This window comes from Macadamia integrifolia, chromosome 7 (assembly GCF_013358625.1).
Source record: "Macadamia integrifolia cultivar HAES 741 chromosome 7, SCU_Mint_v3, whole genome shotgun sequence".
Taxonomy (NCBI): Eukaryota; Viridiplantae; Streptophyta; class Magnoliopsida; order Proteales; family Proteaceae; genus Macadamia; species Macadamia integrifolia.
In genome coordinates this window covers 17,538,334-17,554,753 of record NC_056563.1, presented here as the reverse complement: position 1 = coordinate 17,554,753, position 16,420 = coordinate 17,538,334, and the positions used below count along the sequence as shown (strand labels likewise).

Here is a 16,420-nt window from a genome sequence, read left to right as displayed (position 1 = left end):
CAACCACTTCTTAGCTTGGTCTTTTAATGCAAAAGTGATAAACCTAAGCTTAACAGCATCATCAGAAAGTTGTTGGATCTTAATTAGAACACATACCTCTTCAGATTCCCTTAGAAATAGGTATGCATCCTCATAGGTCAACCCATGGAAGTGGGGCAATATAGTGATGTATTGAGATTTGAGTTCAAAATTATTGCCCTGGACTTGTGGTAGAACTATGCAGGAAGGTTGGGCTGCTCTAGCAGGGTAGAACCTATCTTTCAGAGACTTAGGTGAAGGGTTTTGCTGTTGGTCTCCCTTATTGAAGGGTTTTAAAGAGAGCAAACATATAGGGTCACTACTTGTTGGATCTCTTCTTTCTAACCGATTCTTAGTATTACGTACCCACTTAACACTCATGCAACAAAAACTACCCACAACTAAAATAAGACAAGCACAAAAGAATGGATAGCAAAACTTTTTTTTTTTAATGATTTTTTGATTTTTTTGAATTTTTTTTTTGGCTTTTTGGGAGCTTACCGGCAGGAATCCGGGGTTGCTCAAGTCAATTCCTGAGGTACTGCTACAGGGCGAAACCTGTCTTTATCATACTGTGAGGCATGGCAACCTCCACCGATACAACTATTATTGCAAGTTGTTCTTCTCAGGAATTCAATAAAAGAAAAGGAAAAATAAAACAAAGCAAACAAAACACTCCGATTTACCAAAAGAAAGCGAAAAATAACATTGAACTGTCTCCCCGGCAACGGTGCCAAAAACTTGTTTGAGATTTAAAATGTAACCGCAAGCATACGGATCAGTGTAGCTACGGGTCGAACACAAGGAGAGCAGCCACTTTATTTTTTTATTTCTTTTAATAATGCGAAAGTGAACCGATTAATGGTTGTGATCTAATTCTAATTACCGTCCTAAACATATGTATCTAAAATAACGTCCTAACCATTCGTCATCTAAGAATTTAAAGATGCAAGCCACGCAATTAAAATTAAATAAATAAATAACTGAAAATAAACAACCCACGCAATTAAAAAATAATAATAATAAACAAAGGAAAAAAATGCTGAAATAAAAATAAAGTAAAAGAAAGGGGGTAAAGCTAGAGAGAGACTCACAAGTAGGTTTCTCTACTTAGCCCGAGGGATGCATCATAATATGAGCTTCCCTACTTGACCAGAGAGTCACTCTTACAAGGGTTACTCTACTTGGCTTTAGGAAAAGGGAGACAATTAAAATAAAAGCAATAAATTGATGGTTCTATGGCTAGGAGGGGCAAAGCCAACACATACACTAGCCATGAACCTTGGGGGAAAGGGATAGCAATAATGTAACGACTGAAAATAAAAATCCTAAATTAAGAAAGAAAGGGTAGTCAGAAGAGGGAATGAGAGGGGGGAGAGAAGGCTACTGAAGGAGCCTACTTACTTGAATCAATGCTTGAACTTGAAAAAAAAAATTGCTCCACGGCTCGTGATCTTGTCACCTAGAGCTAAGCCTAGAACTATAACTTAAAAAATTACAACTCAATTGCATAAATCATAAACATAAAAAGGCTGAATAAAAATAAAAGAGTGCTTGCATTAATTGAAATAAAAAAAAACTATTACAAAAGTGATTGAAGAAAAGATAAAGAAGAACTAAAACTAAAGAGAGAGCAAGATAAAGAGAGAGCAATTAAAAAAAAACTACAAGAAGAATAAATTGTCTCCCCTCCTCTTACATGAGTTGTATTTATAGGGAATGGAGAGGTAGGGTAACAAATTTCTCTTTCCTAAAAGGGAGAAACCCACAATTGATTGTGAGATCTTTTGAGACCAAAAGTGCTAAGTTGGAGGAGAGAGAAGAGATAAATAAATTTTGAGAAATTTCCAATAATTTGTTTGCTTATTTTCTTTCCTTTTTTTTCTAATTTATTTCTCTTCTTTTTCTCCCTCCAACGAATGATTTTCTTCTTGCCTTATGTGATTTGGACAATCTTTTGGTGGGTGATGATGTGGAGGAGAGAGAAGATTTGGACAATCTTTATTTCTCCCCTTTTTCTCTCTTTCCTTTTTTTTTCTTCACTTCTCCACGATTTTATTTGCTTCTAATTTGATGTGGAAATCCCCTCCATGACCTTAGTGCTTTAAGTGAATGAAAAGTAACAAATCTTCAACAAATTCTCTAAAAAAAACAACCATGAGATTCGAACTTGAGACCTCTTGGTGAGCAAGGGAATTTTGCACACCATAGCTCACCAACTACACTAGGTAGTTGTTGTTACCAAAAATGAATCTTCAATCACTTAAGGATGTGGTCCATCGATCCTTGTTGGCATTTGGAATATTCCTTGTACCTCTAGGACAACTGCAAATGGGCTGGTTCTGCATCTCAGTTCAGTTCTAATCCATTATTCTTTTTTTGGCCCGAAAAGAATAATCATTTGTACGGGTGACCAAACGAATATGTACTTTTAATTGAACACGTCCATCTTGCTCATAATTTCGTTCTCTTCGAACCATGAAAAGAAATAGGACCTCTTTACGTATAAAATTGGAGATATAGTGCCCGATAGTCCTTAAGGCCTTGAAAATATAAAACCTGCAAAAAGAGAGTAAAACCCAAGGTAGCTCCATTCTAAATATGTAAAATGCATGTTTTACTACCCTAGATTTCACACATAAATGTGCTCATCACTTGGGATGCATGGGTTGTACACATCTTCGTTGCTTGGACTGCTTGAATTGTAAAGGTAGTCATTGCATGGGCTGCTTGAATATTTTGCTAGTATCCTCATTGGGGATTGACTTGATCATTGCTTCGTGTAATTGTATGGGCATAAAGGTTTTGACTGCTTTAAGGGCTATAAGGGCTATAATTCCTTACTAGGTTATGGATTTCATCCACTTTTTAATTCTTCCAGTGCTTGGTTGAATTGTGACTCACTTGGGAGCATACATATGTAGTTGTTGGTTGTTGTCCGGTGGGGAGTAAGGGAATACACTCTTATCACTTGGGGAATGAATTGCCCAAGTTTTCGTGTCATGGGGCCCACTAGGGTGTATAAAAGATCAACCCATTTTTTTTATTTACTTTTTTTTTTTCAAAATTGACTGTACTTGGCCAGTGTCGGCCAGGCTTCAGTTGACGTCAGCCATATGGCACGGGCCATCTGGTAAAGCGCATGTAACGTCAAGTTTGCGACTGACCTTTGGGCTTCTGTTTGAGTTTAAGTGGCCTCAAGGGTTTTGAAACCTCATTTTCCTCCCTTGCTTTTTTTGTTTTCGCTTTGTAGAGTGCCTTCTTTCTTCCTTTGCTAAAAATTTCTAATGTTCTCTTGGATTGAAGTAGATTTAGGAAGATTTATTTCCTTCCTTCTGTATTCTTACTTCTTTCCCTCAGGAGCACAATTCTTCCCATCGATTTGGGGATTTGGAGTGTTAATTCATGAGGATTGATCTACATTTGGAAAGTGTAGGTATATAAGAGTGCGGTTTATGTTCTTGTTCTCACCATTTTTCCATTCTCTTTTTCTTTTTTTCTCTTTTTTTTATTCAACCTAGAAACCCTAGGTTTTCTTGAGTGTATGAGTCATGCTGCCTATAGATAAGGGCAAGTGACTGATGGTTGAGGTAATATCTCCTCCTATGAGAAGACATAGATCATGTGGAGATTCCATTACCATTCTTGAGGCACAACCCATTGTTTGGGAAGCATCACCTGAGGCACATGCTTCTTCCTGATCGAGCTCCGAGGACATAAAGACCTTATTTGAAAACGACCGTTGGAGTGATAATGAGTATGAGCATAAAGAGCTTGCTCAATAATATACAAGGAGGAACCGAAGGAACATTACTTCCCATAATGCAACCGAGTGTGGACATCTGATACTGTACTTGATTTCTCTTGAAATTTGTAGATTTGATATAGAGCCTCATGCTTAGGACTTGTAATCTGAGTTTAGATTGCATCTAATCCAACAATTCGAAGCACCTAGATCGCATCCAATCCAACAGTCCCCTTGCCTTGTGAAACCAATTTCTAAATCTTGATGAAGACATTGTAGGTTTGTAAAAATTGGGAGAAATAAGGGTTTTGAGATACTGAATCGAATTGGGAGAGAGGAGAAAGAGTGTCTCTCTTCTTTTAGGAGCTTCAAGACTTCTTTTGGTGAGAGGGTTTTGGAAACACGACTAGGAGGGAAGGGGCTTTCATTGAATTTCAATTTTCAATTATGTGTAGAAATCCTATTTGCCCTCCCAGCTTCGTGCTCGTGTACATGTTCATAGTAGGTGAGGCACTACCACTCACCTAGGCAGCTTTCGATTTCCCGACAACAAATAGAGGATAATAAAGCTCACCACTGCTAGTCATCAATGAGAATTTATGAACAAACGGACGAGTCACCATAACAAGCTAAAAGAATTCATAAGCAAACGAAAGAATCACCATTGTCACCACATCTAGCTAGAATGGGCGCCCAAAACCCATTTGTAATAGTGACTCAGTAATGGCCTCTTAGGTTTGGAGCTACAATCCTTTTTATTACATTGAGAATCCAACGATTCTCATATATCCAATCCACCAATTTTTTAAACTCGGACCAGATCACCAATGATTTTCGAAACCCAATCACACTATAAAAAATATATATTCTTATAGTATAATAAACTACAAAGGGGTTAAACATCACAAATCAAGGAAATTTTATATACGAAGGGATTTATCTACATTGCCACAATAATGAAAATTATACTTTGTCAATTTTTATTTTTTAAATCCATGTCACCACAATGTCAGTCAATCTACGCGTTAAAAAAGAAAAAAACAATGTTGTTCTTTCAAGCTAGGTTTGGATGTTAAAAGAAAAAAAAACCCTAGATCGAATAGTCCAGATCCTTATTCTATTTTTCTACCCGTTTGGTATCTATGTTGCCTTGGGTTTACATCTGAAAATTGTATGGGTTTCTCCCCTTTCAGAATTTATAGCCGTTTGGTAATATATTGCGTCAGATTTAGTGATTTATAGTTGTCAATTGCACAATTCTATTCTCTTTTAATTTCTAGCCATTTGGGAAGCATATTGTGTAAGAATTATGTCTGAAGATTTGAAATTTGTCTACAGGTGTTTTCTCATAGTCTTTAAGATAAATATCATCTCTCTAGGAAGGAAACTTTCGTTAAACCCACAAAACCACACAGAAGAAATGGAGGAGAAGAACAAGAGGCTAGGGGAGAAAGGGGGGAGTGAGAGGGAAGGAGCGGGGTAAAGAGAACCAGGGAGGGTCGTGGGAGAGAAAGTGTTGTGCAGGAAGTTGGAGGGAGAGAATTGTAGAGAAAGAGAGAAAATGAAGGAGAGGATTGCCAGGGGAGAGAAGGTAAATCAAAGAAAGCTTGGAGATGGCGACAATGGCGGAATATGTCTACAGTAGTAGGAATATGAGAAAGAGAGTCAGCTGAGCAAGAACCACGGCAGAGTAGAAATTTATGTCCCTCGCTTTCCCTTCTTTGATTCATCCCAAATGGATTCACATTTTTTTTTTGATAAGTAATCTATGTGTATTAAAAGAAGAAAAATATACAAGAAAAAGGTAGCCTCTATCTCCATCTTTGGACAAACCGAAAGACTGGAGGAGAAGCCCCTAAAAAACCAAGGCAGGCATACCCTGCATTACAAAGGAAATAAACAAGAAGCAAAGACAGATTACAATATGTAATAAATTTTAAAAGCTGAGTCCTCCTTCACTAGATTATTCAGCTCATCTGGAAAATCATGAGGCTGAATAATAGTCTTTACCTAAGATGTAACCATTGATGCCAGGTAATCAGCAGGCTTATTAACCTCTCTCCAAACATGCTTGAATTCCTTTCTGAATATGGATCGAGTGATGTGTAAAATCTTGCTAATAATAATTCTAGTTTCCCATGGCCCCTCAATTACTCCATTTAGCATATCTACAGTCAGTTTGGAATCTGACCGGAAATCTCCATCATATTGTTCTCCATGCATATGGTAATTCCTCTAAGGATAGCAAGAAGTTCCAACCATAAAATATTGGAATTCTACCCTAGGCCAGCATAAGCCAAAATGGGAATCCCCTTCCTATCCTGGATTAATCCTCATATGAAGCTCGGACTTGTGAGAGGGATCCATCACAATGTAATGCTACCATATTATTTGGAGGCATAAACCAAGAGCATACTTTTGGGACCACAACCTTCCATATAACATGAATTCCCCAATTAGTCATGAGAGTTGATTTCTAGGATTACATTTAGCAACAAAGTTTACACTAGAGCACTTGACTTTCACTTCTGAATCAATTGCTTCCATAATTTGTGGTCTGGTCCTATTTTTAGATTTGAATATCCTAGAGTTTCTCTCTTGCCATATGTGTTGCATTGTGGCATAGAAAACTAACTTCCCAACAACTCTCAATGGATCCCCATCATAAAATTCATGTTTAATCCATCTAGCAATATCAAGAATACTTGTTGGATTCGTCCGCTTTTGATTGCATAGTTCCACATCCCCCCCCCCATATTGCATATGTTAATGGACATTCAAAAAATAAATAATTTCTACTTTTCGTACCTGCCCAATAGAAGATGCATTGAGGATTAATATTGATCTTTTGCTTGATTAGTTGATCTTTTGCAGGTAAAGCATCAACAAGACCCCTCATACAATCTTGTCCCAAAATATCTTAGTTTCCTTCTTCCAAACAATTTGCTATGCTGCTTTAGTAGAGAATACCTCCAAGGAGTGTCCTTTCCACCACTGAATCCTTCTCAGCACGGTGAAGTCTTGGAATAGAAGGAAGCCCTTCCCATGCTTCCATAAGCTGTAAGGTAGTACCAGGAGTTGGATGCCATTCCCCATCCCTTAAGATTTCTTCAAATGTGGCCAAATAAGATAAACCAACATCATATTTTATTCTATCTCCAAATTCTTTTTACACAGAATCCTAGTTGGGTGCCAATTATCCAACTAAAGCTTTGTGGAGTTACCATTACCAATAATATGCAGCACATAATCTTCCATTTTATCTCTGTATTTCAAATTTTTCATCCACACCTAAGAAGCATCACTAATGGCCTTAATAGTCCATATGGTATCCTTTTTAAGATACCTTTTATAAATCCACGCCACCGAAATACTCTTTTTGTGAGAGGCTATGCACCATATTTGTTTCATAATGCCTGCCACATTCATCTCCTTGACCCTCTTCACTCCTAAACCCCCTTCCTCTTAAGGCTTGCATATTGCATCCCAAGAGATATAACACACTTTCTTCTCCAATGAAGGATCAGACCACAAAAATTTCGAGAAAATAGACTCCACTTTAGCTAGAAGGTTGCCTGGAAGAGCAAAAATTCCTAACCAATAGATATAGCATCCTTGGAGCACTGAGGAGATCAACTGTAATCTTCTAGCATGGGAGAGAAATTTAGCCTTCCAACCTTCAAGCTTCTTTCGGATCAGGTCTAAAATAGGGTTGCAATCTCTCGATGTAAGTTTACCTTAAAAAAAGGGATCCCAAGATACCAAATTGGTAACTTAGTTTCCTTAAAACTCGTTAATTTCAAAAGTTGTTTACTTCTAGTGTGAGTAAGGCCCCCTAAAATAATAGAGGACTTAGCCCTATTGAGATGCAGCCCAGGGTAGGATGCAAACTCATCTAGGGCCCCCAAACTAGTTATGATGGAGTCACTGACAACCTTTACAAATATCATAAGATAATCTACAAAGATAAGATGAAATAGTTGACTGGCTCTGCATCTGGGAAGGAAAGTGATTTCCCATCTCCTCCAAGCTTCCACATTACACCAGTGAACCCCTCCATTGCCAGAGTAAACAAATAAGGTGACAGAGGGTCTCCCTACCTTATCCCCCTTCCTCCCAAAAAATATTTTACAGGACTACCATTGATAAGCACAGAAAAAAGTAGGGGAGGCAACACAAGCCTTAACCCAGCTCAGAAAAGTTGTTGGGAACCCCATTCTTCTCATTATTTCTAACAAAAACTTTCTACTTAGAGAATCATAAGCTTTTTGTAGAGGTCAATCTTCAACACTGTTATGGGGTGAGCTCATTTCTATTCAATACCTCTTACAATATCATGACATATCATTATGTTATCTGAAATTGATCTTCCCTTAATAAAGGCCGATTGGTTCTCACTGACCATTTCCCCAACCACCATTTCAATCTATTAGAGATTATTTTTGTAATAATCTTATAAAAAAGATTGCATAGAGAGCAATAGGTCTAAAACCAGCAAAAGAAGTGGTCTCACTAGTCTTGGGAATAAGGCTGATAAAAGTGGCATTTATAGAAGAAGGCAAAATTGAAGTTCTAAAAAACCATTGCATAACCAGAGTTAAATCCTCCCCAACTATTCTCAAGAATGCTTGATGAAGCTAGCTCCAAATTCATCTGAACCAGCCTTAGAATTCTTCATAGCAAACACCACCTTCATTATCTCCTCATTTGAAACACTTCTCTCCAGCGTCACCTGTTGATCACTTGTAAGGGAAGCTCGATGGGGGATATCAATAGGGCAGAACCCATATCCATCTGATCTATCCCAAAAAGGTTTTGATAAAACTCAACAGCCTCCTTATTGATTAGACAAGGATTATCAACCACAACCCCATCTCTTCTCTCAATCTCTAAAATATTATTTCTATGCTACCTTCCTCTAATAACCTTTTGGAAAAACTTATTATTTCCATCACCCAACTGCAACCATTGGACTCTAGATTTTTTTTTAAAAAGCTCTCTTCCACCCTTAAGGCCTCCCATAATTTCTTATTAGCTTCTTTCTCTTAAGTAACCAAGTTAGGATCACCATGCTTATTTGACAATTGAACTTGGATATGAGTCAAGATCCTCTCAGCCTCCTTTACTACCTTGAACACATCCCAAAAACATCTCTTTATTCCACCCTTTTAATTCCTTCTTTACATTCCTTAATGGGATTCCTTAATTTTTCAGCAAGCATAAGCATAGGATTAGAGCAATTTTTAATAGACAATTCCCATCCCCTCCTCTCCACTTCATCATAATCTTTATGCTTAGTCCATGTCTCAAAAAATCTGAATGGTTTAGGACCATAGTTCCTCTCCTACAGAATATTCAAATAAAAGGGACAGTGATCCGAAACCCCAGGGCTAAAAAAGGTAGCTTTTGAATATTTGAAAGAGTCCACACATTCATTATTGCATAGGACTCTGTCTAGTTTACAACTGACCCTGTGACAACCAAGAATATGGCAAGTACCAAAACCACCTGGGAGATCGGTGTGGTGCCCCACCAAGAATCACCAATCACCATCCAAGGAGTAGAATACCTTGCAACCGTAGCAAGGTCACACCAGAGATGTCTCCTCTCAACTTTGAAACTATTAGCATGCACTACAGTAAGCAGAAATTTACTGCCATTTATCTCAAGAGATAGAGATACTTGTTGCGAAGAGGATAAAAAGATTTGGCTTCTGCACCTCCTCCTTCTATAAAATCGAAATATTTGGGGCCATATCATCTTTGGAATTTGCAATAAAATGAAAAGAAAAATCTATGGTTGAGAAGAAAATTTTTGGACATTTCTCTAAAACAACCTTCAGTTCTGCTAGACATACCACTGTAGCATCATGAGTTTTAATCAAGTGCCGAAGAGAGGCTTTCGCCCTACTATTCCTAACTCCTCTAATGTTCCAAAACATGGGCTTCATTAATTAATGATATGAGGAGTTCGGATCAGGACGGGGTGATCCCTTTCCTTGCAAAGCTCTATCAACTTTCGCTAGCTCTTGAACACAAGCACTGTGCCGCAATAATGTATGATTGACAAGAGGGGGAGAGGAGCTGCGAGACCTCACTTGAGTAAATCCCTCATGGGAGGCCAGCGCTTGATCCTCAAGATCATAGTGCACTATGACTGTTCTCCCGTTATTCTCACAATTGAATATCGGTTGTGGAGAAGGAATGTGTATAGCATCATCATCACCCTCCACGTGAGACAATTTCAATGTTACCTCCTTCCAAGCATGTAGGGCCCATACCTAAGGTGGGCCCCTCACCCACTGATTCCTCAATATGAGGACCACTATAATGACGTGGCTCTTCAAGCGATCTACCAAAACACGATTCTAACACCTTATCCACCAAGTGATTCTAACACCCTATCCACCAAGTTGTCGTTAGCGCCCAAAGAAGGAGTTTCTAAAGTCTGATCCTGGTTTGTTGGAGACAACACCCTTTCATTGGCTGAAGAAATCAAGTCCCTCTCTAAAGGAGAAGGATTTTTCGTATTACTAGGGATAGGATCAGGATCACCAGCTCTTGGAGAATCAACAAGATTTCATACCAAAACTAGGCCTTCTCGAACAACCGGCCTCCATTGTTGCCACCGACGAGGTCTAACTGGCCTTTCCTCCCTCAATCGATCTTGAATCACTGTAGGGTCTTCATTAATCGGTTCCTTCATAGTAGCAAAGCATTCATCTGCCCTCTGTCCCTAACGACTACACTTCGAACACCGAGACGGAGGGTTTTCAAAAACAACCTGCTGTTTGAAAAAAAAGGATTCAGAAGATCCTTGTTGCTCCCTTTCAATGTAAAGCTCCTCCACCCGTGGCACCGAGTCATCAATGTCAACACATACACGTGCGAAGTGACCATACATTGATTCATGAGTCTTACGATCAATCGCGACCGGACGACCAATTGCCTTAGTCATTGAAAGTAAAATTTCCTCATCCCAATACCCTTGAGGGAGGTCCGGAAAACAAATCCAAGTCAATTTGTGAGTAATTTCTTGCTGAGATGCATAGAAATCCTGTCATTATCATTGAAAACGAATAAGTTGGCCGCCTACACGGACAGGACCCCTCTTCCAAATCGATGTCATATCCATTGTTAGTTAAAATGCATTTTAAACGCGGTTGCGTTTTTTTGCCATTTAAAATGCGTTTTTCCGTATGCTATTATACAATATGGAAAAAAATAGAAACGACAAAAGAATCAGTTTTAAAAGCGTATCCATTTTTTAAGGGTAAAATAGGAATTTTATTAAAAAAAAAAACCTATTAGTAAAAGTGAAGAGTGAAGACAATATGGTACTTGGCTTTTTATTTTTGACTTCCATACTATCTATAGGAAAAAAATCTCATCTTCTTATTACCCATTGAGTAAGGAGAAGCTAAAGCTAGCAACATCTCATTTTCTTGTAATCTTGGGACTCCCAAAGCTTTTGGAACATTAGATGCATGTATACAGGTAATAATCTCTCAAATTGCATGAGTATACTACTGTTTTTTTGGTTTCGTTTTTTTGAAAACTACACATTTAATACTCGTACCGTTCGTTTTCGTCCGTTTATCGTTTCCTGTTTTTTTGACCGTACCATTTAATTTTTTTATCTGCTTAAAACCCGTACCGTACGTTTCTATTTTTTTTCCGTTCCCGTTTTAACTAACAGTGGTCATATAAGCTTTGTTCTTAAAACGGAACATAATAAAACCCTTGCCCAGAGACCTTATTTCCACCGGTTCCTTCAATACCCAGTTTTCATTGATATTAGACCTTAAAAAAATCCATGGATATTGAATGGAAGTTGATCCTGCCCAGCAGTGCAAACTGATGTTTATGTAGTTGCCTATCATATGCAGCTTGCGGAATTTGAAGCCGAGTCAATGCTCCATCTTTGACAGCTGACGACAAGCTATCAATGACTGGTAACACTAGCTTACCAACCACTGTTGCAAAAGACCTCCTATCCGCATTAGAAGGTGGGATAAGTCTTGTTGCTTCCGTCGATCTGACAGGCCCCACCTCTTCTTGCAGCTGTTCAACCTGCTCTTCAGGAGTTGTTTTGGAAGAAAGGATCTCATGTAGTAGATGAGATTCTCCTAAAAGAAACAGATCAGATATCCATCGCTCAACTCCAAAATCTCTACCACCACCAACCACCTCCACCAAATAGGAATCCAAATCACTAAGAACAATAGGGTTTCCAAGAGGAGGAACCCCAATCGCAGCCACACTCATCCTATGCTCAGTCAACAATAATTTGATTTATCCATCCTTAATTTACAATCATTCTCAAGGCCACCATTTAAGTGAAACGAGCAAAAGAAAAGACACAAGAACCAATAAAATCCACTTACAACAACCAAATTGTGGTATTATTATTATTGTTATTGTTACTACAATGAACCTCATAATGTTAATACAAATAACCCACCACCCCACGCCACCCCACCTTCCATCCCAAAAAAATCCCACCCCAAAAAATAAGGAAAAGCTAACACAGATGCACATAAAATAAAATAAAATAAATCATAAATACACAAAAAAATGATAAAAGAAAATTTTTACAGATAGAGTAGCCTCTGATGAGTCGACTGTTCAGACACTAGGCTTTGATGATTGTTTAGGATATTCCACCACAAGGACATGTGTAGTAGAGCCTGGTGGTACTGCACTGCAGACAACCTCTGCAACTAGTGGTGTGGGAATAGGTTGAACAAATTGTCCACAACTGGACTTAGGAGGTGGTGGTGGTGGTGTGGTTGGGGTTGTGGGTGTAGCCATCAGAGAAGAGTCCAAAATGGTGTTTGTGGGAATTGAAATGGGATAAACTTCTGTGACATCTTCAATGCCTTGATCCAAGTGGACAACATCCTACATAGTGAGCTGGTGGTATTTAACAATCTCCCTCAAGAAGCATTCTCACATGCATAGATAGAGTTCTCATGTGCCAAGCATACCTTCTCAGCTAGCAACGTCTCTAGTTGAAGCCGGATCTGAGATGCAAGCATAGTATGTCAGAATTTGGGAACAGACATGATTTGAACCAACAACATTTCCGTAACCACATAATAATACATGCTTGTTTGTGCATCATATTACTGATAAGGAGATAGTTTGATGCTGTATACAAACAAATGAAACATCGTGGGAGGGAACATAGCTTTATGAATCCATTATGCCATACATAACTCATCAACAAAAGCATTGTCACAAACTTCGCAAGTTCCTATCACAATCATGCCATACCATATATCAAGTAAAATAGTACATGCTTTTAAGTCCTGCCTCAACATCATTTCACCCTTCCACCATCCTTGGAGCCAACAACCTCTGCAGACTGCACCTCACTAGGGGTGGTATGTGGTCTTTTAAGTGCGTGTTATCATTCGTGAGGAACACTTACATTCCCTCAGATGCATGTTCTCTTCCCATTTTTGTCATTCCTCCTTCCCAATTCCACACACTACATGCAAAAGAAGATGGCATAGGAGTAGGGCATGACATGCATAGAAATCTAATAGAACAGGTAAACGTAAAAAATGCACCAAAATCAAAAGATAAAAAGGATCAATTGCAAATTCAAGCATGGTCATGATGATACTTCTCAAACAACACAAACTCTCGTCTCTACCTTTCTTCAAGCCAATCAGGATATCAAATGGATAACATGTTCAAAGCATAGTTTTCATGGCAATTAGGTGACCTAAGATGTGCAGTTTATGACAATACGTAATATAGCAATGATAGTTTTATATAATTATGCTTATATGCAATATAGAAACCATATCAATACAATATGATATGATCATGCTAGTAAAGATTTTAGATGAGAAAATCAACATGTAATAAGCAAAACAAGGGATAGAATGCAAGCAAATTCATTAATAAATAAATAATCCCTGTAGACTCATGAAATGTTAACAAGGCGTGTTGTTGCCTTGGACCCAAGAGCCTGGATGCCTAAACAACAACTTGACAACTATGGTTCAAACAACAAGCAGTGACAGGTATAATTCATGAAGTGCAAGAGACTCCAAAAGCCACCAGCTGACCTCCGAACTCCTAGATAGTGAGTAAATCAGCCTCCTCAATAGCTATCTATAAGACCAATCGCTGGCCAGTCTGACCCTGGAATACGCCATAACTTATATCTTTTCCCATAACCACTTTCGGCAAAATTCTACGTACATTAAAGGATAAATAAAACCATCAATGATCCTGCACCTATTTAATGTCCAGGATGTAGGTGAGGTAACTAATTTACAAGCATAACGGGTAAGAATACAAACAAGCATGCCGGATGTGCCTATATGGAGAAAGCCATGTATGTCCTGAAGAAGACACAAATTCATATCTATATCCACGACTCATCTTACAAGATTGAGATGAAGGGAGGAAATACCTTGATCAATGGTACAAGTAAGATTGGTATGTTTTACAAGATCTGCTTGAATGATCATATGGCAAACACGAACTCATTTGACGATCAAAAATTCAGACAATATTTATAAATAAAAAATCATAGAAATACATCACAGAGTTAAATAAATTAAAAAAATTGCATTCATAGCAATCAGAACCACGAGAGTAATGCTTTTCTCTAAATTGAATTTGTTAATCTTCTTTGGAGCCGGCCCGGGGGGGGGGGGGTAATGCCCACTAGATCATCATCCTCTGGACTATTCCCCTTCTCAAGACTCTCCCTGAGAATTCTATTCTCCTGTTCTAGCTGAGCACATCACTCCTTTGCAAAAGCCAGATCTGCTTTTATTGTTTTCAGCTCTTGTAGGAGCAGCTTGGCTTTGGTAGCCATTGCCATTGCAACCTATCACAAAAGAAAGGCCACCAGCAGAAAAGATACAAATAGAAAGCCAAAGACTATAAAAATAACTCAAAAGACTAAACAGGATATATGTGAACACCTTCCTGCTGGGAAAAATGACAGGAACAGTAATTTTCATTTATATGCACAGAATTCTTTACCAGGTAAAACCATCTCCAAATGGGCAATTGAAAAAGAGTCGTGCCCAGAGCAACGTTGTAAAACTTCAATAACAAAATGAAGGCACATAAATCTGAGTTAGAAAATACCGAGTCGAGTAACCAATGAAGCCAAGACTATAATGATAACTCAAAAAATAGGATATATGTGAACACCTTCCTGCTGGGAAAAATGACAGGAACGGTAATTTGCATTTATATGCACAGAATTCTTTACCAGGTAAAACCATCTCAAAATGTACAATTGAAAAAGAGTTGCACCCCAGAACAACATTTTAAAACTTCAATAATTAAATGAAGGCACATAAATCTGAGTTAGAAAATACTAAGTCGAGTAACCAATGAAGTTACTGGGATGTGCCAGTTGGACAAATATTTCAATTATTTTGGTTCATCTGTTAAGCCCTTCAACTCTTAGAAGGTAATAAGAACTAGGGAACAAAATGGTTATTGGTCAAATCAAAATTATTGCAGTTGCATTAAAAAATCCATTCATGTGACCACTACCAAAATTTAACGGATTCTGAACAGAAGAACCCAATCAATAGGAACAAATGATTTTATTATATGATCCAGTGATACACATTTGCCACCTTACATCGCGAGATGCCTTGAGTTGAGTCTCATGGTCTGTTGGTGTCTGTGCTTGCTGCTGCGAGGTGCATACATCATTTGCTTGGTTCTGTTAATCATAACTGCTCCCCTTTTTCCTGATTTGCAGCCACGTGTCTATTGGATGATGTCTGCAGTCCGATTCTCAACAAGTGTCATACCCTCATGCACAATTTTAGTAATTTTTTTATCAAAAGGTAGATGCTGTACATCTAAAATGCATGCATGCTCTCTCTATCTCTAAACTGATCTTGGAACTTAGGCCAGGAAAAACTTTCGAATTAGCATATGCGTAGCAAACATGAATTTTACATTCAAAGACTTTCCAATTGCACCACCAAGGTAATTAAGAGAAGAGGTTACTGCATGCAACCCCTTCTGTATTTTGGGATTCTCTGACTTAAGATTACTCTCATGAGATTGATGAGGTTGATGGAACTGCAATTAGAAAATAAGCAAAATGAAAGGGACATATGTATGTGGAGCAAAATCAGAAGGATATCTTACATTTGAAAAATGTAAAAATGAACACTGCATGAACCAAAAACAGATTTAAAAAATGCTATGCTTGAGGAAGAGGAGAGGGCTGAAGGCCTATTGGGTTTACTACCGTTGAACACTATTAAATCCCTTCAATTAACCACTTTAATTATTTGTAATTCTGTGAGAAAATGTACTATGGGTACAAGTGTATAAAAACTTAAGTTTATAACTACTTAATTGAATGACACAAGTGACAAATAGAGACACACTTTCCGATTGGCATTCTAGAACTAACTCATGTATATGTTATATCTAATTTCTAATTCTAGCTGAAAAGAAGAAAAAAACATCTTATTCAGATCATTGCTCGAGAATATCCTTTATACACTATATATTCAAGTTTACTCCTGTAACTAAAACTTTAAGGGTGGTGATAGGGGTTACAACTGTGGGTGATGTTTTCTTTGGATACCTTATCATTTTTTAGCCTCTCTGACATTTTAAGTTGGAATAGCCACTCGGTAGAAAG

General features: G+C 38.1%; 1 long non-coding RNA gene across 1 annotated transcript; it reads right to left on the bottom strand.

Annotated features, from left to right (window-relative positions):
* Positions 1-12,296: 12,296 nt before the first annotated feature.
* Positions 12,297-16,418, bottom strand: LOC122084982. Its single transcript, XR_006141983.1, has 2 exons — positions 16,364-16,418; positions 12,297-15,539 (listed from the first exon to the last, which is right to left on the bottom strand). It is a non-coding gene; the product is annotated as an uncharacterized LOC122084982 (long non-coding RNA).
* Between the last annotated feature and the right edge of the window lie 2 nt (positions 16,419-16,420).